At 42.7% G+C, this 26,473-nt stretch overlaps 1 long non-coding RNA gene across 2 annotated transcripts in view; it reads right to left on the bottom strand.

The window, feature by feature from the left end:
• Positions 1-26,473, bottom strand: part of LOC120381280 — a 210,881-nt gene that overhangs the window by 14,996 nt on the left and 169,412 nt on the right. Inside the window, exon 1 of one of the 2 annotated variants that reach the window (XR_005588004.1) lies at positions 14,892-14,962. The exons of the other annotated variant lie outside the window; for it this stretch is intronic. This is a non-coding gene — a long non-coding RNA (uncharacterized LOC120381280). Of the gene's footprint in view, positions 1-14,891; positions 14,963-26,473 lie in introns of those variants that run through there. 2 annotated transcript variants of the gene reach the window in all.

Raw genomic sequence — 26,473 nt, 5'->3', positions numbered from 1 at the left:
AGACACAAATGCATTCACCTCCTTTGCAGGTGACTGGAGTATATTTCACCCCAGCCATCTTCTCGCCCTGACACAAACCCTAACTCAACAAAATGACTGAAGATGGTGCCTGGCAGGGACAGATTAGTCTACTGGAATACCCCTGTGCCTCTCAATGACACACAACAAGCCTGATTTTGATCCATCTGAAGTCAAATGGCAAAGCTTCCATTAACGTTATTGTGCAGAATTAGGGCCAATATGAAAACTGGGTGGGTTCCCCTGATCTCCACTGAGACATGGTGTATAAATTCTCCTCACGGAGAATTTAAGTCCCAAGGGAGGGCAGACTCCCTCTCACATTCTAAGCAACTCCATCAGGAAGATGAAGGAGAAAGGTGGCAACAATTCAGTCACCATCTTGTTCCTCCTGCTTTAATGTTGTTTAGGCTTGAAAACATGACTTAGGCTATGTCTACACTTAAAATGCTACAACATCACAGCTGCAGTGGTGCAGCAGTGCCACTGTAGCCGGTCAGTGTAGACACTACCTATACTGACATGAGGGGTTCTCCCACTGGCATATGTAATCCATCTCCCTAAGAGGTGGTAGCTAGTTCAACAGAATTCCTCCATTGACCTAGTGCTGCCTACACTAGGGGTTAGGATGTCTTAACTATGTCACTCGGGGGTGTGGATTTTTCACACCCTTGAGCAATGTAGCTGGGTCAACCTAACTGATTAGCGTAGACCAGGCCTAAGTGTGAAAAAAAATAATGCACAAAAAACATTCAAACATGGCTTCATTTGAAAGAAATTCAGTCCTGGAGATTCTCATGGTGCCTTGCTTTATAGCATGAATGTCAATGGGAGTGCTGCTCATGGGGTGAAGGTATCATATGACCCATAAAGATCTACAGATAAAGCTGTGTTAGAAAAGAGTTAGCTATTTAAATAGCCTGTCCTGCAGAGAGACAGTTATGGTACTTTGCTCCTTCCATTATGGTTCCAAAAGTCACCAAGAGGGCTTTGGAGGTGGTGTTGTTTTCACAAGTTAAGTCTTCTATCCTTTTTTCCCTTGTATTCACAGCTGCTTTGTTTGACTCTAGCTTGCACAGTTCAGTAATCCTATGTTTCATTTTTATCTGCTGGTTTCTGGAGCTCTGCTCTGACAAATTCATTCCTGGAGGAAGTAGAATGGTCTGTTGGTCATTGCTACCTTTTTTCCACCTCCCAATCTGGTGCTGTGAGGTGTTTGCCTCTGATGTGGTTAATCAAGGACGGAGCTGGAGTAATGCTTTGAGGCCCTTTGGTATGCACTCTGCTGGCTGTCACCTCCTTGAGCTCCAGTGTATGCTTTGAGGTTATGTTCCAGTGTTTGTGTTTGGGGCCTTTTTTGTGGTCACTTGATTCGTTCATGATGGCCTTGGCTTTGGCACCCCACAAGCAAATGCAAAACTCATAGCAGGCTTTAAAAAGGGTGACTCAGTCATTTTTTATCCATTGGCAGCAGCACCTGGCAGAGGCTCAAGGCAGATCAGAGAGCAGGGCAACAAGTGTCTCCAACATGGATTTTAAAAATCAGACAAAAGTGGGAAATGAAAAGCTGAAAAAGCAGAGAGAGACAAAAGTCTGAAGCGGACAGACATGTCAGAATACCAGTTGGAATGTCAAGTGAAGACTAAAGAAATCCAAAGTAAATCCGATGTGTGTTAAACAGAATGGGGACGTGAGCTGAATGGCAGTTCTGAGCCGCATTATTTCTTTTCCATCAGTTGATTCGGCTTGCAAGTCAAAATAAGTTGCGTGTTGTTGCCAGCACTGGAGCTCAACCCAGGACCAACAGATCAAACTGTTTTCTTCCTGCTTTAGACACCAGCCACAACAGTAAATAATCTGGAATCGGAACTTGGCTTGTGCGTTTGGCTGATGGGATATTAAGGCTGAACAGAATGAAGCTCACTTGCTCTTTGCAGCTATATTGGCTGTGCAGGGCTGCAAGGAATAAAAACATGTTTTGGCCAAAAATATAAAGCTATAGCACTGCACTGGTTTTATGTGGGTGTAACTCGACCCACTTGTATTGAGTGGAGTTACTCCTGATTTACGTGATGCAGGTGAGAACTGACTCAGACCTCCTGCCTGTGAAGGCACATAGGGTCCTCAATGGGTGTACAGACCTCCCAGTAATATCAGTGGGAGCTAGTTATGTGGACTGAAGGTTTTGCTGATCCACAGAGACAAGATAGGATGTGCCACGGATCATGCAAAGAGGCTATTTTACAGTAACCTTTCTTTAGGGTGAATATATAGAGGTATTCTGGAGCATGTAATATGAAGTATTTCACTATTACAGTATAGTTACTCCGGAGAATGACAGGAAGGTTGATCTTGTGGTTAAATCTATGAGTTAGAATTCCTGGGTTCTATCCCTGGCTTTTGCATAGTTATCTTGTATGACCTTAAGCAAGTCATGCATTCGCCATTCTGTGCCTGAGAAGGCACTAAAGAAGTGAAGGTGATCACAGCTCTTGTATAGTTTCCTTCTCTCTCCACCCCTGCCCAGTTTTCGCATCTTGTCAGCTACAGGACAAGGTAGCAACCAGAGATATGCAGTGACCTGCTCCATGTGCTGAGAAGAGATCCCCTTCCTCATCTCTTCCTCAGTAAAGCTTTGGAAAGCCTCTAACTTCTCTAAGATATACTAAATGGACAGCCTCAAACTTTATAGCCAGTATCATTTACCACAAAGAAAGCAACTGATCAGAAACACAAATCAGATTTTTAAAGTGTTATGTTTCAGTGACTTTACCGTTATAGTTACTTATCACAGGTAAATAAGGCAATGGCAATGGCTGTCCCATAAAATCAATTTGAAATAAGAAGATTGCAAACTTTACTTCTAATAATAAGAGGATGGGGAACAGATTTTTTGTAACAAAGTGGGTTGAAAGACTATAATGAATGGTAGGGATGATATTAGAAGAGAGAGCAGAGCTGTTTGGAAATGGTTTGGTTTGGCTTTCTTCCCCCCCCCCCGAAAATCTTTTGTTTTCATCAAACGTTTAGGCCGAAAATTTAAACTTTTCATTGAAAAGCCCAAAACCTAAAAAAACTGGTTTTTAGTTTTCTGACAAAAAATTGGGAAACTTTGAGTAAAGCAGGGGATCAGCTGATTCCAGGGGACAAAGATGAAAAAAACAGGTAGAGGAGTGCAGATTATAGGGTCAAAACAAGGGAACCAGAAAGGACACCAAGCAAAGAACCTGGGACAAGATTGACAGGCATGGAGACTAAAGTCCTTTCTTCCTCTACAGCTCAGTGTGTGTGCCAGCAATGCTCCCCACTAAGCCTCAGTGTACAACTCTCACTAGGAGAAACCCCATAGACAGAGGAGAGGAACAGCCAACCCTTGTCTCTCTGCTGAGACTGCAGACGAGAATATCAGTTAGACTGTGTCGTGATGGAGTCCAGCTTCTCTGATACTAGTAACACTGGGAGCTTTTATGAAAATAAGCTGCAGGCTGCCACCAAGTATTAAGCATGGTATCATCGAACCCTTCTGAGAGCTAAGGTCATTGACGTGGCGCATAAAGCATCAGTGGCAGCCGGCAATCTATCTTCACTAGTGCTTTCATCACGGCTAGCAGTCGTGGAGCAGCAACACTGCCAGTGCAATGGGAGGTGAATTTCACAAAAATCTGACAATAGTCCTCGCTTTCAGGCACTGACTGTGTTACAGGGCTGGCGCAACCCATTAGACGACCTAGGAGGTTGCCTGGGGCACTAACATTTGCGGGGCGGCAACTGTGGCGGACGGCCCTTTGGCCGTCCCGGTCGTCGTCGGTATTTCGGGGGCGGGACCTTCCGCCGCCTAGGGCGCCAAAAAAGCTGGCAGCGCTCCTGCTGTGTTACAATGGTCAAGGCTTAGCAAGGCTTAAAAATATCCTTGGAGGTCAGGTTTGACAAAGCGCTGGCTGGGATGATTTAGTTGGGGTTGGTCCTGCTTTGAGCAGGGGATTGGACTAGATGACCTCCTGAGGTCTCTTCCAACCCTAATATTCTATGATGCTATGATTTATAACAGGAGTCTCGAGGGTGAGGGAAAGTGAAAAATTCCCATCCACACTAGTAAGAGAAACGTTGCTAGCCACAATTAGCTTCAAACACAGTGATCACCAGCAGGGTTTCCCCAGCCAGAGTGGACAGGGTCTTTGCAACTAGACAGAGACACCAATGAATTCTCATTTCACACAGGCCACTGAGGAGCTATCGGGAAATAATGTTCATTCACTGTCAACATGCACTGGATTGTAGCTGGTGAGTGAAACACTCTATGTCCCATGTCAATAAACTCCTAAGATATCCAGCCCTCTATCTCTGTGCTCTCAAATAACCACATTCTTCCTTTGTCAGGATTTAATGCAATGTCTTACTCAAACTCAAGAAAAGCTTTCAATGCAAGGACTATGAAGAACCATGGGATGGGTATCATTGGCACAAGAGTGTTTTACAGAGGGCAATATAAGTACCCCTTTGTAATGATTCTCTCTCTTTTATATGGTCTTTACTGAAAAGTGTGGTAAACCCGATGTGGTAACCACTGCTAATTGCCCTTGGACCACTGGACTATCTCGACCTTTATTTTTAACCTCTTATAAGCCACATCTTCATGCCAGTCCTGGAGGGTGTACTACTTAAAGACTCAGTGATTATTTTCAAGTGACAGATGGAGTGGCAGGGTAAACAGCATCTGTCCACTAGGCCCCAGTAGGTGAGGCTTCAGAGGATATCTACTAAACAGCTGTTGTAATTAAATGCTTGATCTGAACAAGATTTGAGTTTGCAGGCTGTCACATCAACCATCATTCACTACACTGGAGTTCATTGACTTTTCCACTGTTCCGATCCAATATTGCTACAGCATGGCTACAAACACTCTTTATCTTCAACCTGAGCTCCTGTAACAGCCTATTCATTCAGGTCTTAAATACGTTTGGTCAGGACATTTTTGACAAAAAAACATTGAGAGAGACACCTGCCCCAGGATAGCCAATAACTCAGTGGTTAGGGTCCTCACCTGAGATGCTGCAGACCCAGATTCAAGTGCCCAATCTGAATCCAGGCTAGTCATGGTCTTGAACCTCTCCCATGGGATTGTCCTAAGCATCGGTTTGTTGGCTGTTCTGAATGTGCTCTTTCTCTCTCTCTCTCACACACGCACACCCATTTTTTCATCAGCAAGTCTTGGTTTCGTGATGAAGTGGAACAGGAAAATCATTTCCAGCCCAGCTCTAGTGATAAATAAGGAGTTCACTGGTTTGAGACTCAAGCCAACTCCAAATGAAGTCAGTGGGAGCCAGGGGCGGCTTCAGGCCCCAGCACGCCAAGCGCGTGCTTGGGGCGGCAAGCCGCAGGAGGCGCTCTGCGGGCGCCACGAGGGCGGCAGGCAGGCTGCCCTCGGTGGCTTGCCTGCAGAGGGTCCGCTGGTCCCGCGGCTTCAGCGGACCTCCTGCAGGCGTGCCTGTGGAGGGTCTGCTGGTCCCGCGGTTTCGGAGGACCTCCCGAAGACACGCCTGCGGGAGGTCCACCGAAGCCGCGGAACCAGCGGACCGTCCGCAGGCAAGCCGCAGAAGGCAGCCTGCCTGCCGTGCTTGGGACGGCAAAATGCCTAGAGCCACCCCTGGTGGGAGCATTTCCACTGACAGCAATGGGCATTGGATCAGGACCTTAGAGAGGGCATATTCCTGCTGAACTTCTGTAGCAAGAGTGCCGCTTAGCTCACCAAAAATGATGCTTCTGTTTTACACAGACTATTTATGACACAATATGAGGCCCAAAGCTGGGTTGTACACCACCAGAAGCCTCTCCATGGACATGAAATACCGTGGAGAAAGTGTTTGCTTGACAAGGCCAAAACTCTGCTCAAGACTAAATTAAAATGTAACAGTTGGAGGAGTTTGATTTTGAGTGGCCAATAGGCCTTAAAGGCCCCAATGCAGAGTCGAGATGAGCCCATTCATTTCCCACTGAGGTTGCTGGTCCCACACTTCACAAGATGAGCCCAGCACCTCAAAGGATCAGGCTTTATGGATTTCAGATCTTTCCCCAGTCCACAAAGACAGCCAAAGGCTTTGATGGCCACTTTCTCATGCTCTCTCTTGTCCCTTTCTGCTCCCTTCACTAGCAAGTACCAAAGATGTAATAAAGACCTTTTAATTGGCTGACTCTCCTTACTGCCAGGGTTGGTCCCACCTTGAACTCCTTCCTGTGTGTGGCATGCACAGCAGTTTGAAACTGCATTCCCTGAGCTGCATTCTGAGCTGCACAAAATGGCTACTTCATGTTATGAAAATAGTTTCTCATTTGGGAGACAGGGCATGAAGGGGTTAGCAGCCAATAGGGGAACAGGGAAATAGGAGGCTAACACAGGTGGAAGGGGCAGCACAAGGGTCACACCAAAAAGTTAAAGGCAGACAAGTCAGCAGGGAGACAACACGACTTGTTAAAAGGGCTGACAACCTTTAGAGTTAAATAACAAGCCTTATTCTGATAGCCACGGACCCGATTCCAGCTGTACTTTCATGGCCTCTGAAAATCACTGGCATATCGGCTCCCCACTCCAGCTCAGAATCAGGGACTGATCACAGAATCCCCTTTGGTCCGGTCAGTAGAGAAAAGTTATTGCAGAGGGACTTTATTTATTTTTAACATTCCAAGAATCCACTAACCCTGATAATTCAGAGCAGAGAACAGATCATAAGATAAATGCCCAGCCTTGGGCACTTATTACCAGGGTTGCCAATCCTCCAGGATTGTCCTGGAATATCCAGGAATTAAAAATGAATCTTGAATTAAAGATTATGTCATGTCAGGAAACCTTCAGGAAGATGCCCAGCCAAAATTGGCAACTCTACTTATTACTCAAAGTGCAGGATTCTCATTTGGAGGTTGCCATATAATATTGGATTATGGTAATATCTTATATTGCATTAGGTTTTCACTTTCATTACTTAACTCCCCTTTGTTTATAACATTATTTTCTTCTATCTATCTGCTTCTCTATCTAAGGCACCTATCACCTTGATAGCTATATCCCAGAAGCAGTAAAATAATGTTTCTTCCCCTATCAGGCAATGTTACCCCTTCCCAGCAAACACTGATTCTTTCCCCCTGCTTCTGTTGGAGGCCAAGCCAGCAAAGCAAGGGGCTGTTTGCGTCACTGTTTGCCAAAAACTTTCTGAGGTTGTCAGGTCTGGAGACAACATTTGTTAGGCTCTGTAACTTGTGCTCCCTCTGCTGCCCGGATGGCTCTTTCTAAAAATATCTCAGTGTCACACACGAGCAGAGGCTATTTTATTATTTTCTTGGTGAAACAGTGGGAGGCTAAAAAAAAAAAACAGGAAAGGAAATATTGAACCCAGCTGTTCTGAATTATTTATTTCATTTAATTATATTCCGATGTCATTTCTTTTTTCACTAGATTAGAACTGTTTGCAGATACAGTGGGACTAATTTGGAGCCATAACAGTTAACAACATTCCTTTAAATTCGGGATCGGCTGAGGTGGGGATGTTTGGATTAGGATCTAATCTGGGTCATGTTTAAAAGATTTGAAATCAAGGCTGAATCAGGCCTACAGTCAGGATTAGATCTATTAGCCATGAGAATTTTAAAACTGTTTTTGCAAGAGTTTGACCACATCCAAATAGGAACTGGAAAATATGTTCCTTCTAGCTTGGGATCTGATTCACTGGGGCCACAACTGGAGGGGCAGGTACAAATTTGGGGTTTCAAATTGCCCTCTCATCATTCTTGGAGAGTCTGAAATTCAAAAAGTTTGGGTTCAGGGTCTGATTTGGGGCACAGGGGAATGTCCAGGCCTGAAACAAGCCCTTTCCGCCTACCCTCTACTGCATGAGATATCGAAACTCTGCTCTGATCAGAAGAAACCCTTATTAAATAAAGCCCTGGTCAGCCAGACAATTTCAATTACTACACTTTTGACCTTAACCAAAACAAACAAAAAAAGATGCTGATTGAGTGAGTTAGGCACTGCAATACAAGAAAGACAAAGTGACATCAAGTTAATGGCTAATACAGGCGGGGGGCAGGGGAGAGAAGAGAAAGATAAAATAAAGGCAACTTCAAATGACTCTGCTCTCCCATCTTTTTTTTTTAATGAAAGAAGATTAGGTTACTACAGTTCAACCAGACTCAGTTTGCTTATTGCTTTGGGCATTAAGAATTTAATGCAAAAGTAATGAAGTTAAACCTGTGGGATAGATAATGGTCATTAGTGGTCTTCCTTCTCTGTCATAAACCTGACCCTTGTTAACTCCCAGTTTATCTTCCCATGCAGATGATTTTGAATGGGGCAAAAAGTACTGTGTATACTGCCTGTGTCCTGGGGAAAACATCATGTGATCAGCCAAGATGGGCACAGATATAATGCTCATTGAGCCACTTCACTTCATTATTACTCCCCCAAAAGTGTGGGTGATCTTTTCAGCACCTAAGGAAAGGACATGGGGGAGGGAGTCTGTCCCCAGGTTGGACAGCATAATTTATAGCCCGAAAGAGTCTGAAGAAGCCAATTAGTATTTCAGTCTTTCATGAAGAGGGTGCAGTTTAGGGAGAGGCAGCAGATAAGAGTTTTAGAAAAAATGAAACCTTTTCTTGCCTCAGCCCCAAACATTTTGTTCCTGACATCATTGCACATCAGTCATTAATTAAGCTACTGTAGGAATCATTGGCAGGGGGCAGAATTTAAGCAACTGCACATGCATGCCCATTCCTGTTTGCAAACAGTCAGGGCAGATCCTTGTCTACTTCATATTTGTTTCTGGGCCAGGACTCTGGCAAGGGGCTTGAGGGATTCTAGTCCCCTATTGTGTCAAACAGTATTCCATCCCATATTAGAAATCTGTGAGATTAAAATGTCCTTTCCATGAGGATCTGGGTAAGTAAAACTTGATCACTCAAACATTCTTGCAGAGCGACCACAAAAGGGACATGAGCATGGCCAAAGTCAATTCTCTTTGAAATTCAAGTGCAGACTTGGGGAAATCTTTTCCCATTAATCATCCAGTAAAGATGCTGATTGAGCCTTGACTTTATAGAACCCTTAAAAAAATGCAAAGGTGTTCATTTACCATTCGTCTTTTAATTTAATAATGACTGAGGGGCTGGACATTTTCTGGGCCTGGAGGAGTTGATAATTTAAGGAGATTCCAACTGGTCATTATTTCCCAAGAAATGCCCTACACCAAGGACATTATTGCAGTTTCAATCTAAAATGGAGGGGAGATAGACAGGTATATTGACCTTAAAAACAAATCAATGTATTCTGAGGTTTCATTACCCGCTGGGTTCAGAATACACCGAAAAGACAAGGCAAGAGCCTTGAAGTCCATTGCAAATCTACATTGCTTTCAAAGGGACCATGATTTTGCCCTCAAAGAGCATACGGGGAATAGAGGAAAAATATGACTCATAAAAATATCAGTCATCATAGCAGTTACACCTATGTTTGAGTAATTCGGAGTGAATTATTCATCCCTTGATGAATAAACCAAAAATGAAGGTTTTTGGCTGAGCTTACAGGGAATTATATCTTTTCCTGTGAATTCACTGAAAGGCAGCAAAACCTCAAACTAATATCCCAGTTTAGGGGGATTTGTGGATTATTTTTGTAGCTGATGCAGTTCTCACCAGTCCATACAGAACATGGATAATGCCCTCTGTATTGGAGATGGGCCTCAGTCTAAGTTCCCGATTCAAACATCTCTGAAAGTTCAGATCCAAATGTGGATCCCAACTTGGTGACTTCGGCCCATCTTGATCAGATACTTCAGTGATGAAAGCATGATATAAATCCATAGACAGCTAGATAGATACAGACTGTACAGTAGTCAATACAATTCTTTGAATCATCTGCCAATCTCTCATTCAACTTCTAATCTATTTTACTTACTCAAACATATGTGATTTTGTTGCCAGCTGGTGATTTGTCAATATAATGAAATCTGAGCCTAATGTGCCTACAAGATTTGTTTGGAATAAATTAGACCCAAGGAAAAACAAACTATATTGTTTTTGTTTATAGAAACATTATGGTACCTTTGATCCTTTCTTCTGTTCTGCTTTAATATCTTTGAGTAAAAAGAAAATACATTGTAAATTTCAGATAGCAGCATGGGGGCTCCTGTGTTTGTGTAGCCAAGACAGAATGAAGCCTTTAATTAAGACAAACTCCTATAGGGAAAATTTCCCAATCCAGCATTGCAGGGTAGTGATGCTAGGAGGAGACTATCCTCCCAATTTATAGTCTTCTAAACTTGTTTGACCCATTTCTGGGACAGAGAGGGAACGTGGTGTGGCAGAAGGCAATAAGGCAATATCAAAATGAGAAAAATAAAAAAAAAGATGCAGCCAACGTAAGTAGATCTGAGGCACTGAGCTACCACAAGGACTTACAAGCATACATAAAGACAACAATAATGATTCTGAAACACAGGTATAAATGTAATGGTAATTATAGCATCCATATGAAGAATGTTTCACACAGCCAGGACCATGAGCAAAAGCAAGGTCCCTTGACTCTGTCTATACACATCAGACAAATATGTTCATACTGCCCTTTAAAGCTCCATGATATTTATTATACCTCACATCAAAGACTAACCAGCAGACAGACAGATTCTCATACAATTAAAAGCATTCAATAGCACATGCAAAAAGCAAACATAATTGCCTGCCTTATTCATGGCCAAATGGGGTCATTATATGCACTAATGGCTGAAATAATAGAAGTATTTGCATGTGTAGTTACCTGATTTGTGTGTATCACGATAATTGTGCATGGAAATTAGATGTCCAGTTGTGTGCCTAAAGTATATGTCCTTCAACATGAAAGTAGAGACTCGGGGATTCATAGTCAATCTTCTTATAGGAAATATAGTATACTTCCTAATGTTTGTCAGTGTGTATAAAATACATTGTGCCACATAGCTGAAGTAATTGGACAATGCTATAGCATTCAAGGTAGTGTGCGCTACAGCTAATGGTGCAACAGAATTTCCATTATAAATCTCTGTTTTCACTTAGTCATAACTTTTTCCTTTTAGGCTGAAAACCTTTCCCTTCTAAGAACCATTGTGAATATGTTTTTCAGTGACTTCAGATTTCAACTAGCTTTGAGTTATTGATGAACAGATAAATATTTGCACTAAAAATACTTTTTAGATCAGAAATAACTCAAAAATGGCTGAAGGATCTGACTATGTATCGTTGACAAAAAGCAGTCAATAAAAATAAATTATAGGTGATTAGAAAATCACTTAGAGTCATGAACAGTAAGTAATCTTACTCTAAGGCAATACCCAACAGCACCATGCAGATGCAAAGTGTAAAGCCACTTGTGGAAATCCATAATGCCATAGCTAACGGTCTACGACATGGGTTCTCAAACCACCCTCCCTTGTGTGTCATAAATAGGCTTCAGAGGGTTGAGAACCCATTTCATAGACCATTACTTCAGGAAATATAGATTTCCACAAGTGGCTTTGCACAAACCTTTAGCCATGGTTCTGCTGCTGGATATTGCTCTAAAGTGAAGATTTTCTTTATTTTCTCATGTATCTTGGGGTCACAGTATGGAAGTTGTTGAGAACTACTGATCTAGGGACATAAAGAACTTATGGGTCTCCTCCAGCTTTCTAGTGATTGGGTACTATGTGCTCTGTCCTCTGGATGAGTCAGGGTCTGGTAGATATCTTCCCTAACCTTTTGCAGAAGTTTACAGCCAACTGAGATCACCTGTCAGCCAAAAGTCATGCTTATGATGCTTCAGAGATCTCCACACTATTCCAAAACTTTGAAACATGGGGAAGTTATTGCTGATATATCAAAGAATTGGCAACATTTCATCAAGTCATTTGACATATGAAGAAGCAAGATACCCTCATGAATCACAAGATTTTGCAAAGAGGGTGCACAATGAAAATGAAGCAATTCACATAAAAGCACCACTGCACTGGACTATAAACAGCTGCTTCAGAGAAGGCACCAATGAAAATGTCACACCAAATGTTGTATAACTAATGTTTTATGAGCAAAAGATAGAGGCAGAGATATCAAGAAAAAACCTTGATTTCTGTGACATAGATATCAACTTGTGGGAAGCTACAGGAGCAACCAATCACTTTGGCAAACCAAAGTAAGATCTGGCGCAGAAGGTTTTGAAACACAATTCGTGAAGAGAAGAGAAGATGGTACTTAGCAGAAAGGACCTGACTCAGATTTGAGCTACAATGTAAACAGTAGTCAATGGATATACTGATGTAAAACCAGTGTAAGAGGAGAAATAAAAGCCGAAGAGAGCAGGAGTTATACATACTGTATGTACAAAGCACTACTTCATGTGGCCTCGAGCCTATGACAGTTCAAGCTGGATCAACCATCTTCAACATGTAGGCATCTCCTTAGTGCTCCCACTCCAAAGTACTGCCCAAGGGGCCATCACCATGTTAATCCTTCCATTAGAGCTCTGGCAGGGTCAGGAAGTGGCAGGGCTCTGCCACTGGTCCTCTAGTGAGTGTAGGGGCCAGCAGAAATCTTACCCTGGCCTTTCTGACCCCAGCCCTCATCTGTCTCCTTTATCTGCTCACTAGTTGTGTCAAACTCACTCTATCAGATGCCCCCCCCAGCTTTTCTCCTTTTTGACAAAAAATAAGGGGGTGTACATTTTTGTGAACATTTCTGCAATTCCTCCTCCCCCTTCCCAGTTTTTTGACCAGCTCTATTTTTAAAATAAATTTTAAAAGAGCGGAATTGATATCTTTGGGTATTGCCCAGGCGTGTCTCAAACGTGCCTCAATCCTGACCTCTAGGGGAAAACGGGGTCAGTGGCCCATTTAGCTTTGTCCTCTTTGCTGCCAACAGCAGTTCCATTAATGATGTAGACTGATCCTACCTGCTCATTTCACATCGGAGCCATCACTCAGTCATCAGATGGTAACAACTACTGACCTGGGACAGACTTGTAATGATGAGCTAATAGGGAAAAGCTCTGTATCCCATTAGTTGTATCCCTCTGTGCCCTTCAGGCAACTAGTCTCTCTCCTCTGCTTCTTTTAATTTAGATAATTGGTTTCAATTTCTTGTTTAACTTGGATTTTCTCTGCCTTTGTTCCCTCCTTGCTATAGCTTCCTCCCCTGCTGGATCCTTGCTTCCTTGGCCAAAGAGCTGCTTTATCACCATTTTTCATACTTTATTTTGCTCTCATGTCTGCTGATTGGCTCAGACTCCTGTTATTTTGTTTAATAAGGGGTGGAGCCTAGATTGTTGAGCAGTGCTAGGAATAACCAGAATAGGTCAAACTTTTAGAATAAGCACTTCAAATGATAGTGTCCCAATAACAATGCTGTAGTGAAGGGTCTGTAGCTATTTCCATTTACAATCCCTTCTTTTCATAAGTAGGTAATTTAGATGTAATAACGTGTGTAATGAACGGTAATTAAAAATAAACTGCAATTAAAACATTATTTAACACGGTTTCACCATGATGTGATAGATACGTATCTATCACCCAGTTCAACTTAAAGAAATATTTTCTTAATAACAAACTGGCATTTAAACATGGAAAAATGTTGCTGTTAAAGCTAAATTAAATTAAAACATACTTAGAGCTGTTACACACACACACTAATATATGTTAATGAAAAATATTTAAAAGGGCTTTTTTCTTCTTTTTAGAAAAGGATAACAGTTACAAGAATTAAATAAAATCTACTTAAGAGATTTTAAAGTACACAGGGATGATCCATCCAGATACATAATCACTTCTTTGATTTAAACATCCCTAACCCACTAATTCTGCATTGTGATACATGTCAAAGAAAGAACCATATTGATGGAATTTTAGGTTAAAAGTATGAAACCCACGAACAGTTTGGAAATTCAGACTTGAAATTACCAAGGCAACTTTAACATCTACCTGTCTGTCTATGTAATTTTATGGAGCCCCCATTATCATAAATATAGGAGCACCTGCCATATATTTAAACATGGAAATAAAATTAATTCTTCCTAGAGATATAGAGCTTGAGTAATTCAGGGCAGGGGAGGGATATATTCTTGAATGGCGAGTTAAGGGGGGAGGGTGTTTAACTTCTGTAGGTAACGCTAAGTCAAAGAAATGAGTTCTTGCATTTGGTTCTGAATAGGATGAGGTCCATGATCATTCTTTTTTCTTGCAGGAGTAATTTCCATAAACTAGATCCAGATCCTATAACAGTTCTGTCTCCCATACACACAAGACTCCTCATAATAGCCCATAGTTTCATTCTTCCAGTCTCCATTAGGGCTGATTGACAATTTTTCCTTAACATTTTTTCCAATGAGCCATGGCTTTTCAGTCAACGCAAATGTTCTGATTTTTTCAACAGATTAAAAGTTTTCGTTTTGATTTGAATCAACTTTTGAAATTGAAGTGAAAAATGTGGAGAGTTTGTGGAGGGGTTTTCCTCCTGGTCGCTCATCTCCAGTGGGGAAAAAAGAGACCACCCCCCCCTGAAATTCCGCTCCCCTCCCCGATTCCATTAGAGTTGAATCAAAATGATTTTAATGTCAATAAATTGAAGCTTTCCACCAACAAGTATCCCCTCCCCTTTTTTTTTAACCAGCCCTGGAAGGAACTGACATCCGTCAAGAATACAGTACATGTATGTACCTATACGCTGTATTTAGGGTTATATTATGCAATGTATAAATGTAATGTAGAAAGAGAGAAAGACAAACTCATAAGAAGAGGTGACACAGTTTTGGATTTGGTTCAAATAGCAGGAGAAAATACTTAACATGGCTCATTATAGTTTCCTCTGCTCTTTTTCAAATGGAAAAGACTTACAAAATCCAAATCCTGTAGCCACAATTTCAGCACTTTCTTCTGTGCCTTCGTTTCTGAAGATTACTATGAGCTGTAGGTTCTGATCACAAACCTAGCCCCTCTGGAAAGCTTCCAATTTCTCTCCACCACCAGCTGCTTGGCTTGAACCTCCCCTTGCTCCTTATGAATCACAAATAGATTAGAATAAGGACAACTGGTTTTAGGTTTCAATTCATTTCTATCTGGATTTAAAGTGCCAACCTTGGTTTAAAGTGATTGGGCCAACATTGTGCAGTATTATTTTAAAGCAAAAGTTAATTAGGCACAGAAAATAAGTAACAGATAAGCAATGTGAGAATGAATGACTGTGTATGGTGTATATTATACTATCCATAGTCACAGAGTAATAGTGTATGTAGCCAGCCAATTTATGATTGATCCTGAAAGCTTGGATAGATTAGTTTCAGAATGTGAAGGATGTTTTCTTGGCAAGCACTGACTTTAGATATGATGTGGATACCGCTTACCATTGCATAATGCTCATATGATTCCAGTTCTCAAGCATTTCATGATCCACTGTTGAATGTGACATCCTGGATGACTTGATTAAGGACTTATTAACATTGAAATAGGACTGACGATGAATCCTGACAAGCCCTACTATGCATGTCGCACTGCATCACAGCTGGAAACAAAGATAATGGCCTTATCGCAGAAAGAAGCTGTTATTTGATTACTGAAATACCCACTTCCCAATGTCGTAGGCAGAGTCAGAATCAAGTTCTAGTGGGCAACAAAATCCATCTCCAGGATTTTCCTTTGATTTTTCCTGGTGCCCAGTGGTAGCTGCTATATATCATTATAGTTCTCACCAGTCAGTCAGCACGACACTTACTTAACTCATATAATGTGTCCCAGCAGCCTACAGCATGAAGAGTTAAATGATTATCCTTCTAAGGCTATGTCTACACTTGGAGCTAGGGGTGTGGGTCCCAGCTCTGGTACACATACTCACGCTAGTTCTCATTGAGTTAGCATGCTACAAATAGTAGTGTAGTCGAGGCAGCACAGGCAGCAGCAGAGGTGACATGGGTTAACTGTGATACATAGGTACCATGGGTGGGTTTGTGCTCAGCACAGCTGGCCTGTTCTGGCACTTGCCACTGCTCATGGTACCCCATCTACGCTACTACATTAGTGCACTGGCTCAGTGAGAGCTAGCGCAAGTATATCTATGTGATCTGGCAATCACACCCTCAGCTACAAGTGCAGACTTACCTTAAGAGGAAAAAATCTTCTCCCCTCTCTCTGTTTCAGCCCCTCTCTTACAGAGGTCAGATCTTGGCAGCTGGCTATCAAGACAGTCTTGGCAAGGGGCAATGATTCCTATCAGTAGTGTAATCCACTGGCCAGTGTGTGTTATGTGCACCCTCTGTGCCCCATCCATAAAGGATGTTGCAGCTCTCAGCTACAAAGCCTGGCTGTTTAGCTCAAGCTGTAGAGGCTCTGGTGTTTAGTGCTGCTGATCTCCAATTCGGTCTGGGCTGTGTGAGCCAAGATGGCAGCTTTCAGAGTTGTGATGGTTCCAATCTCCATGAAAGTCAGTTGTGTTCCTAAATCACTCAGATCCCTTTGAAAATATCACCCTAGAAACACAAAAGGAGGCCTGAAGAAAGAAATGGGAAAAGGAGAGCTAAAAGGCTCCAAACCCTCTACACAGTGCTAAGAATGGAAGGCCTGTACACACATTGCTACTGGATGCAATTATTCCTAGCCACATAGCTAATGCTTTCACTAGAGAGAACTATGCAACATCACTGGTTCTACCGAAGAGCTAAGTATTAGGAAAAAACTTATTGTTGTTCTAAATGAAGGAGAGGAGATGCTCGTTAAGGGAGGAATATGTTTTATCATTCTTAGTCTGAGAAGCTAGTAATCTGACATCTTCTTCTGTGAAGCTAGTCTCAGGGCTGAGACATACAGAAGCTTCCAAGCCAAGTTGTTTTGCAGTTGGTGGCTTGATGCCAGAGTGTCATTTTTCACAGGGAGGACACACTACCAAGCAATCTGGCTGCGAATGAATAAAAATGTCATCTGCACTCAGTCTAACCTGGTCTTTAAGGGCTTGTTTAGTATTGTTCTCCTTGCCTGCGATACAGTTCCAATTGATCCAACAGACACATTATAAGATACCTCTCAGGGGCCCATTGGCTAGTTTTTCAAAGAACTAGCATCAAACTGGAGTACATTTTATGGCAGTGATTAAAAAAGAATCTATTTTTTTCCCATGAGTTGGATCGATTTTTTTTTTAGTTTAGTTTTTGACTAGTGGACATTCATCTTTTCCATCACCCAAGAAAGAGTCCCAGAGCTAGACAATGAGGCAGCATGATAAGAAGTAGATAATATGCTTAAAAGAAATAATGGAGCATCAGATTTACACATTACCATAGAAACATCAGGGAAAGAGTGCAAAGCCAAAAAACAAGAAAAGGAAGATTTATTTATCTGCCATCTGCAAAAGATAGCGAAACAAATAAAAATACACCATGTGGGAAAGATCATAGAAATATAGAACTGGAAAGGCCTTGATAGGTCATCTAATCCAATCCACTGCACTGAGGCAGGACTAAGTACTATCTAGCCCAGTGTTTCTCAATGACCGCTCCGTGGCTTGGCACTGGTCCCTGAGATCTTTCTAAGGCAGTTTAGGAAGGAAACAAGCCAGTCCCTGGTATCAAAAAGGTTGAGAAACACTGATCTAGACCATCCCTGAGAGATGTTGGTCTAACCTATTCTTAAAAACCTCCAGTGAGGGAGATTCCACAACCTCCCTAGATAATTTGTTCCAATGCTTAACAATCCTTACACTTAGGAAGTTTTCCCTAATGTCTAATCTAAATCTCCCTTGCTGCAATTTAAGACCATTACTTCTTGTCCTGTCCTCAATGGTTAAGGAGAACAATTTATCACCCTCCTCTTCACAACCACCTTTTATGTACTCAAAGACTGTTACCATGTCCCCTTTCAGACTTCTCTGCTCCAGACTAAACAGACCCAGGTTTTACACACTTTCCTCCTAGGTCATGTTTTCTAGACCCTTAATCATTTTTTTTGTTGCTCTCCTTTGGACTTTCTCCAATGTGTCCACATCTTTTCCAAAGCATTGTGCCCAGAACTGGACACAGTACTGCAGTCGAGGTCTTATCAGTACTGAGGAGAAACTGTGGTCACCAGTTGTGTAGGGAAAGCCCCTGGCAGGCCGGGCCATTTTGTTTACGTGTCCCGTCCGCATGTCTGGCCAATCATTTATGAAGATACTGAATAGAACCAGAAGTAGGACAGATCCCTGTGGGACCTCCAGTTTGCCCTTCCAGCTTGATTGTGAACCACTGATAACTACTCTCTTAGTATGCTTTTCCAACCAGTTGTGCACTCACGTTAGACTAGGTTAGTCTAGACTACATATAAGTATCTCCTCACTATATATTCCATTCTATGCGTCCCATGAAGTAGGCTGTAGCCCATGAAAGCTTATGCTCAAATAAATTTGTTAGTCTCTAAGGTGCCACAAGTACTCCTGTTCTTTTTGCGGATACAGACTAACACGGCTGCTACTCTGAAACCTTACTAAAGTTGTGATACATCACATCTACTGCTCCCACCCTATGCACAAGGCTTGTTACCCTGTGAAAGGATATTAGGTTGGTTTGACATGATTTGCTGTTGACAAAGCCATTTGACTGTTATTTATCACCTTATTATCTTCTAGGTGTTTATAGGCACTTATAAATTGATTACTTGTTCAATTATCTTTCTGAGTACCAAAGTTAAGATGATTGGTCTATAATTCCCTAGGTTGTCCTTATTCCCCCTTTTATAGATAGGTACTATATTTGCCCTTTTCCAATCTTCTGGGGATCTCTTCTATCCTTCATGAGTTCTCAAAGATAATTGGTGATGGCTCAGAGATGTCTGCAGTCAGTTCCTTAAGCATTCTATAATGTATTACATAGAGAAAAAATAGCACTTTAAACTTATATAGGCCTTTCGATGTGAGGATCTCAAAGCAATTTACAGACATTAAGCATGTGATTTTTTAAATATAGTGTGTCTAATTTCCATGTTCAATTACCATGACTGAATACATAATCTTAGAGATTGCATGATCCTAATCCATCAAATCATTTAAGAACAGAATTTGCTTTGAGTGCATTAGTGTCCTTTAAGTGTATTGGCTAAGTGTGTCTATACAGATGCCTAAAATTAAACATGTTCTCAAGTGCTCTCTGCTGGATTGGGACCTCCCTGTCTTAACTAGTCATTTGTACATCAGTTACCCATTTTGTGCACATAGTTTCAGTAACCATATAAGCAAAGAAGGCATGCATTAGCACAAACAAACTTCTCTTTTTAAAAAAAAATTAAGACCAAATGGTTTTATTCTACAAAGTACCTCCTCAGAATTGCTGAGGCTCTTCAGCTCCTGTGGAAGGCAATGAGACTTGGAGATACAGATCACCTTACAGGAAATACCTAGCAACTTGCAGCACTGGGGCTTAATCCTATTCCAGTTGAAGTCCATTGAGATGACTGCCCAATGACATGAACTGTAATTGGGTCGGCTCCTAGCAACTTGTCCAAAGTCACAAACTAAGTGACAGAGCAAAAATTAGAACTCAAGAGAGTCCTGCTCCAACTAATTGGATTACATAATCACTAGATAACCATTATCTGTATGGGTATTAATGGTCCCTACCTAATGGTACAGTGGTGCAGCTACTGGGTGGGATCTGATTTGAGTGCAGCCTTGACATATGACTAGATTTTCCTGCTTTCTAAAAGATGGGGAATGGTTTACACAAGCCTCCACAAAACATCAGGTGGAGAAAACTTAAGGATCATACGTGGCAAAGTACAACTGGATCCGATGTGGCTTAATCTCATTTCCACCTCAGGGAGGACCTAAAGTCCCTAACCAACCACCATTTTGAATTGAGCAGAGTCATCTGTTATTTAAAAAGGTGCAGCTACAAATTCTTGCTTTTCATGTCCCATGAGAGTACATTGGTGTGTCAAGGATACCGTGGAGGGCTGTTCCCTAGGCCAAGGATTCTCAACCTTTTTCTTTCTGAGCCCCCCCCAAAATGCTATAAAAACTCCACAGCCCACCTGTGCCACAACTGTTTTTCTGCATATAAAAGCCAGGGCCAGTGTTATGGGTTAGCAAGCAGGGCAATTGCTTGGGGCCCCACACCACAGGGGCCCCCACAAAATTAAGTTGCTCAGGCTTTGGCTTCAGCCCCGGGTGGCGGGACCCCAGGCTTCAGCCCTGCAAGGTGGGGCTTTGGCTTTCTGCCCTAGGCCCCAGTGAGTCTAATACTGGCCCTGCTTGGAGGCCCCCTATAAACTGCTCATGGGGCCCCCAGGGGGCCCCTGGTTGAGAACTACTGCCCTTGGCAATCACTACATTTCTTCTCCAATGAGGTCTGGAATTTGAGGGAATTGCATAGAGCAGGAGTTCTCAACCTTTTGCTTTCTGAGCTCCCCCTGCCACCCCCCCACAACCTGCTATAAAACCTCCACAGCCCACTTCTGCCACAACAACTGTTTTTTCTGCATATCTGGTAGATTAAAAGCCAGGGCTGGTAGCAAGCAGGGCAATTGACCAGGGCCCCGCCCCACAAAGCTAAGTTGCTCAGGCTCTGGCGTTCTGCCCTGGGCCCCAGAACCTGACTCTAATGCTGGTTCTGCTCTCTGACTCATTTTGGTGGACCCCCTGAAACCTGCTCGTGGACCCCAGGGTCCTCCCAGTTGAGAACTGATGGCACAGAGAACCCTGGTGTCTCAAAGGCTAAGGTACTGCATTGTCACCATAAGTGATCAGAAACACCCCTGTGATGTACCGAGGGCATCCCTTGGCATAACTATTCTTTAAGTCCAGATGGTTGGGTGTCTCGGAGATTCAACCCCTTCCCTTCTCTGGTAGGGAGACCACATCAGTGTACTTGCTGCTCTGCCATTTCAATTTCACCTTCTAGTCATAGTGCAGTGTTGTTGAGGCTGTCCCATCCACAGGGGAAATCACAGAAAAGAGGGAGTGAAAGTGCACAGAGCCATGGAGCTGGATTCAGCATCTGAGGTGCACTGCACAAAACATACATGTGATACATCGCTTGAAAGGGGCCGATGGAGTAGTCACCATAAAGTTTCCATTTCACAGCACTAAAATCTTACATTTGCTTATTAAATTTCACTCAGGGCCCCAGGCAATTGAACAGAACACTGATCTAGCTCACTGCATTTTGCTGTGCTTACTGCTACCAACACAGAGCCATACCTTACAATGGGAAATTGAAAAGCCTGAAATTTTACTCTTGGCTAGCCATCCCCTCCATCCCTGCTCTCTCTCTGGCATTCAGAATAAAAGTGACAGCATTACATTCAATTATATATATCAAAAAACAACATAGAACATGAAACAAAAGGAAAATAACATGTCCCCCGTTTAACAGCCTGTTCCGAGGACCCCTGCAGACAATGGAAGGATTCCCATTGACTTTAATGAACATTAGACCAGGCTCTTAGTGAATCTAGACACTGGTGGAAAGAATGCTTTCTCTATGGCCTTCCAGGATTCTTTGTTTCCTCTGTGCATTATCACTTTCACGCTTACAGCCACGTGGTACCACTAGATGTGCTGACATTCTGGTGGACTTCCAGGCTTGAGAAATCACCCAGAACCTGAGTCTCAGACCCAAGCTTGAGGTTAGGCAGGTTTGCAAGGCGCTCAGCTTTGTGCTGCCCCCTGCAGCTCAGTGAAAACTGCAACGAAACGTACCATGAATATTGAATTTTAAAATGAACTTGCTGCAGCTGTGCTCCTTCCCCTTGTATCTGTCATCTATGAACATCTGAATGATCATATTAGATTGCAGACAGGGACTGCCCCTCCCTTTGTGTCTGTACAGCACCCAGCACAGTGAAGCTTTAGTGAGAAAGGAGCAATTGTCAGCAATGGGCAGCGGGAAAGGATTTCTTGTCTTCCACTGATTTAGCTCCTGGTAGGGATAATAAGCCCTGTATTCTACTGAGGCAGATACCTCAAATAACATGTAGTTTACTTTGGGGAAGGTTTTCAAGAGCTCAGAACCAGGTTTCAGTTTTGCCAACCCCAAAATGTTAAAAAATCATGAGTCAGGCATCAAAAAAGCACGAGATTGGCTTAAAATCATGAGATATTTTTAAAAAATTGTAAGTGTGGGGCTCTTTCTATTTGCCTGCTGTATTTTGAGCCTTTAGGATGCCCTCGGGTCCTGTTTTCAAGCTTTCCTCCACAACCATGAAGGCTAGAAACCCTTTTTTCCCCCAGAAAACCTGAGATTCTGATGAAATAACATGAGTCCAGGAGCTAAGCCTTTAGAGAAACACCAGCTGTCAGGGGACTCACTATATAAATCACAAGACCTGGCAACACTTATTTTCAGTTTACCATTATTTTATGTTATTTGTATTATCATGCTTCCTACGGATACCCATCCATGGACCATCGTGCTAAGTGTTCGGCATCCACAATAGAGGCCAGATTTTCAAATGAGCTCAGCACCCAGCAGCTCTTATTTGGATACTTACAGTCAGATTTTCAAAAGAGCCCATTACTCAATGTGCTGAGGTCGTTTGAAAAAAATCACACCACTTAGTCCTGAGTTCTTCTGGAAATCTGCTCCCAGATGTGGGTGCTGAGCCCTTCTGAAAATCTGCACTATGTTCAGGCCTTTCTGATGAAACCTTGTTTGTCAGTTCTGCATAGATATCAAAGCTTCCATGATACTCTTCCTAGGAGTAGGTGTTTGACCCAGTATCCTTGTCCAAAACTGTCTCTCCACAGTCTGCACCAGATCTTCTCCTACACTAGGGCAGCTCCACAAATGCAAAGTCATCCTAAAGCTGTGTAGGGGATTCCTGGGTGGGTCATACACCACCTCATCCCTACACAGGGCCAGTGCTTCCACTAGGCGAGCCTAGGCGGTCGCCTAGGGTGGCAGGATTTGGGGGCCAGAATTTTGCCGCCTTTGGCAGAAATTCGGTGACGGGGGGTCGTTCTGTTCCGGGTCTTCAGCGGAAATTTGGCGGTGGGTCCCTCACTCGCTCCGGGACCCGCCGCTGAAGTGCCCCGAAGACGCGGAATGCTCAGAGGAGGAGTGCTGCCGCCTAGGGCGGCAAAAACCCTGGTGCTGGTCCTGTCCCTACAGGTCACACAAAGTTGTGACTGGGACATTAATATTCTCCACCAGTCTCTGGCTTCCACAATGACCTCTTAGGGCCATACTCAGCCAGCAAAAGTAAGAAAAGAACAGCTGCTCTAACCGACAGCATAGGACCAGGCCAGCACACAGTGTTCCAAGGATCAGAGAGCTCAGTGGTAGTTTAAAACCACCTTTGTGCCATCTCTCCCAGCTGCGCCGAGCAAGTATTGTTCAGACATAGCTGATGATCTAGCCTGCTGTTTGGACTGTGCTGCAGGGAGAGCTGTGGAATAAGAAATTTACAAATATACTGGGAAATAAACCGGGTGGCATCACTCAAGAAAACCATGTTGGAGAATATGCTATTCATGGTTCAACATTTGCTAGTTTTAAAAGTTTCATTCCTCCAATCAGGGAGCAGAAACAATGCCATGTGACTCAGGATTTTTTTTCTTTGGTTGGTAGGGGACATACTCCAAATAGGCATAGATCCAACAGAGTCCTAAAGCACATGCCAAAATTTAACTTTGACTTCAATGGATTGCTCACATTCTGAAAGTTAAGCCTGTGCTTAAGTGTTTTGCTGGATCGAGGCCAGAACAAATGCTATATTCATTATGGTTGTTGTTATTAATTAGTAATTGTTATTATTTTATTATAGAATAGTGAATAATCATAGTGAACAGTTTGCAAACAATCCACAGACTTAAAAATTTTCATCCAAATGATCTACCACATACTTACAAATAACCATTTGCCAAAACTAAGTTGTTGTTGTTGTTGTTTAAAAACAGCAGCGACCTCATTATTCACAATGAATAAGTCGACCAGGTCTAGCTGCTACTTTGTATTCCTGGAGTTTTTCAGCCCGCATATAGTTGGTGAAACATGGTGTAATAATTAGGGATGAAAGGTGATAAACTCTGTAAACAATGACATAGAATGTGCAAGAAGTAAACAATACAAAAATATTCTGCTCTGTAAAATAGCAGGATAGTAGAGTTCTAAGGATCTTATTTTTGTTTTTCAGACATAATCCTCTTGCTGTAAAGAAATGTTTGGGAACAAATGTTGGCATTCAAAATGCCTTTTTTACAATAAATTACTATTAGTGGGTAATGTTACAAAAGGCAAGTAGATAGGGCTTTTTTTGGAGGAGGGTGGTTTTTTTTTTAAAACCCATGGGCATTTCAGACATTCAGAGACTGCGATTCTGACACATCTGTATTTTTATATAATTAGTCCTTTCATAAATGAGATTACAATATGGCATGTGATGTCTTTCAAACCAAACACCTGTAGTCAGACTTAGAAGCTTTACAGCTGGCACTACTCCTGTTCCCAGGGTTTTGGTGAGGTGGGGAGTGGGGTGGTGGGAAATGGAAAGCTCAGCCACAGGGAAATTCTGGAAATCTCATTAGCGGTGTTATCAAGGCATCCTCAGACCTGAACAACTTTCCTGTTCATTTTTTTAAATTGTTATTTATTTATTTATTTTAAGACTAGCTCCAACAGGAAAAACTAATTGAGCAGTGCGGATTTCCTGTGGCCGTATTACCAAAAAAGCATAAAATCAAATAAACCCAGACAAAGTTGTGTGTGAAATGAAATAAGGGCTGCGGTGCCATAGGTGCAGTACTGGGTCAAGTATCTCCTTTCAGCTCAGTGTTGGAAACGTGCCCAGATTTTGTAAGAGGTCCCAAAGCCATGACAGAAGGCTCAAGATGTTGACTGGCCCTGGGCTACATACTTCGCTACTGGAGAATCGATGACCTTTGCTCCTGACATAGGGCTTTTTAGATTTCTCCCGAGCTCTGCCTTCTCAGTGAGGAGAAAGAACTGATATACAGTTCAGGTTTGCAGCCTGACATGGCCACGTCAGACTCAACTCCCAGTCATAACCCTGTTTTAAAAAACAGTGAACTTAGCATTCATAGAAGTGTTGACGTGACTGACAGGCCCATGACCACAGCCCAAGTACGGTGTGGTCACTGGAAGCCCCTCCAATATGACTCGACTCTAACCTGGAGGGACCATTACAGAGTGAGAGGGGAGTTAGTTTGGACTCTGTGTCCTCCCAGTCGCTAGTTTCTTTGCTGAGAGCACTAAAAAGAACGAGTATTTGGTCTAAGTGTGGTGATGGGGCAATAGTGTTATCACATATCTACTAGAAAATGACAGGTTTCCGAGTAGCAGCCGTGTTAGTCTGTATCCGCAAAAAGAACAGGAGTACTTGTGGCACCTTAGAGACTAACAAATTTATTTGAGCATAGAAAATGGACTACAGTCACCAGCTCATTTCACGCAGGCCATCAGACCTATCCATCAATGGGTAACAAATTCTGGCCACTAAGATGAGCAGGACACCTGGAAGTGGAAGGCTCCCTATGGTGATGACTAATATCCTGCAGCATCAAACCCACAGTCCTACTTTTAAAACATTTTTTCCTTAATTTTTATGGATTAGGGAACATTCACAGCTGGCTGGAAAAGCAGCAAGATAGGTCATTGTCAGATGCGTGTGGCAGAGGAGGAAAACTCCCTGTCGTTTTTCAGAAGCAAGTAAAACTTTGTGACTTACTAAGTCCATTTACTGCTGGATCGGTGCTTGCAGAATTTCATCTGCGCAATAACAAGAGAGGAGTGGATAGGAGACAAGACTTAGGATGCTAGTGAGGCTTGCTTATTATTGTTTTTATTGTTATCATGGATTGGCATCCCCACTGTGCTACTCGTACAAACACAGAACAAGAAGGCAGCCCCTGCCCCGGAAGAGCTTCAAGTCTAAGTAGAAGGCAAGAGTCAGCAGATACAATAATGACAGACAGATGAGTACAAGGAAATAGTGAGAAAATATTGATCAGCATGGCAGGTGCTGGTCTCAGCACACCAACAGCCTAACTGTTGTCAAGTTTTTTGTAGTTGTCATGGAAAAGGAGAATTTTAAGAAGGGATTTGAATGGGGATAATGAGGTGGCTTTGTGTCTGACTATGGGGAGCTCACCCCGACCGGGAGAGGCAGCACAGAAGAAAGCATGAAAGGCACTCATTTGAGAATTTAATAAGCGGGCGATGGAGGCTGGTATCATGGACTGATAGGAAGCAGGAGTCAGAAGCATGTTCAATGAGCTGAGAGGTAAAAGTCAGAGGGAGATGGTTGGTAGTTGAAGAGGCAAGTAGAGTCAGCAGTGGGATTATTTTTTTTCAGTGGGAGAGATTAAATAGAGAGAATAGTGCTTCTATTGTAAAGGGAAAGAGCCAGAGGAGAGTGAGCAGTTCAGGAGAAAAGTAAGGGAGGGAATGAGAGTGGGCAATCAGGAGATGGGATGGGATGAGGTCAGCGGGGCAAGTGGAGAG

Source organism: Mauremys reevesii, linkage group 13 (genome assembly GCF_016161935.1).
Source record: "Mauremys reevesii isolate NIE-2019 linkage group 13, ASM1616193v1, whole genome shotgun sequence".
Classification (NCBI taxonomy): Eukaryota; Metazoa; Chordata; order Testudines; family Geoemydidae; genus Mauremys; species Mauremys reevesii.
The sequence above is the reverse complement of the archived record's forward strand: the minus strand, read 5'-3'. Positions and strand labels throughout refer to the sequence as shown.